The sequence below is a fragment of the Suncus etruscus genome, chromosome 20 (genome assembly GCF_024139225.1).
Source record: "Suncus etruscus isolate mSunEtr1 chromosome 20, mSunEtr1.pri.cur, whole genome shotgun sequence".
Classification (NCBI taxonomy): domain Eukaryota; kingdom Metazoa; phylum Chordata; class Mammalia; order Eulipotyphla; family Soricidae; genus Suncus; species Suncus etruscus.
This window is the reverse complement of record NC_064867.1, coordinates 19,904,974-19,906,320: the sequence shown is the minus strand read 5'-3', so window position 1 is coordinate 19,906,320 and position 1,347 is coordinate 19,904,974. Positions and strand designations below refer to the sequence as shown.

Genomic DNA, 1,347 nt, shown 5'->3' with positions numbered 1-1,347 from the left:
TTTAATATGGAACGCTTTATGAATTTGCGTGTCATCCTTGCACAGAGGCCATACTAATCTTCTCTGTATCGTTCCAATTTTAGTATATGTGCTGTGTAAGCGAGCACTAGGCTTCACTTTTATTTGTATTTGATAATTTGTCATTTCACTCTTTCCAGGTTTGTAAGATATATCATTCCACATTTTCCTGATGTGTAAGATATCATATGGAAGGTCTGTTGTTATTTGTAAATAGTTTCCCTTAATTTAAGGGGTTTTAACTTGCTTTTAACTCCTATGCCATGGTGAATTATGCCTACATTTTTCTCTATCTATCTTATAAATTTAGTTCTGATATATAGGTTTTTAATCCATTTTGAATTGACTTTTGACTTTTATGCATGGCATTAAAATGAGTTCATTTTTGTATGTAGCTTTCCCAGCATCACTTGTTGAAGAGGATTTCCTTGCTCCACTTCATAATACTTTGCTCCTTTATTGATGATTAACTGACCATATACCTATTATACATACTCATATCTATTATACATACCATATACCTATTATACATTTCAAGATATTCTTTCTTTTCTGTTGATCTGAGGATCTGTCTTTATTCCAGTACTAATGTGGTTTAATTACTACAGATTTTTGGCAGAGTTTGCATGGACCTTATTTCAAACCCAAAACTATCTCTCTGTTCACTCAAAAAAAGTTTGATGAATTAAATATAGCAAAATAGATCATTTCAGATTGTAAGAGGTGGTGTTTTCTGAACATTTTCATATTTCTATTTAATTTGTATGCAAACTTCTGTGTACAAATATGTGTATATTTGAATTGTATCAGAATTTTTTCAGAAATCATTACAATGTTTGCAGGGTTATGAGTAAACCATACTCGTTTGATGCTCAGGGGTTACTCCTGGCTATGCACTCAGAAATCACCCCTGACTTGAGGGGACCATATGGGATGCAGGGGAATCGAACTGTGGTCCGTCCTAGACTAGCGCTTGCAAGGCAGACGCCTTACCTCTAGCGCCACTTCTCTGCCTTCTGAGTAAACATTCTTATAAATTTTTTAACTTAAATCTTTATTTTCTAGAATGGAGATTAAGGACATTAATATTTAGGGAAAATAGAGGTCTGGAGCAAATAGTACAGTGTGTAAGGTACTTACCTATTTAGGAGGCTGACCCCAGTTTTGATACCCAGCACCTCAAATGGTCTCCTGAGCTTGCCAGGAGTGATCCCTGAGTACAGATTCAGGAGTAAACCCTGATCAATACTAGGTGTATCTCCCAAACAAAATAAAACAATACAAACCAAAAGGTGCAATCTAGTTGGAGAAGAATCTTTAAAGACTAAA

The 1,347-nt window shown here is 34.8% G+C and overlaps 1 non-coding gene across 1 annotated transcript; it reads right to left on the bottom strand.

Moving 5' to 3' along the window:
* LOC125998352 (U6 spliceosomal RNA) lies at positions 1–107 on the bottom strand. The gene has a single exon (XR_007491942.1). It is a non-coding gene; the product is annotated as a U6 spliceosomal RNA (small nuclear RNA).
* Between the last annotated feature and the right edge of the window lie 1,240 nt (positions 108–1,347).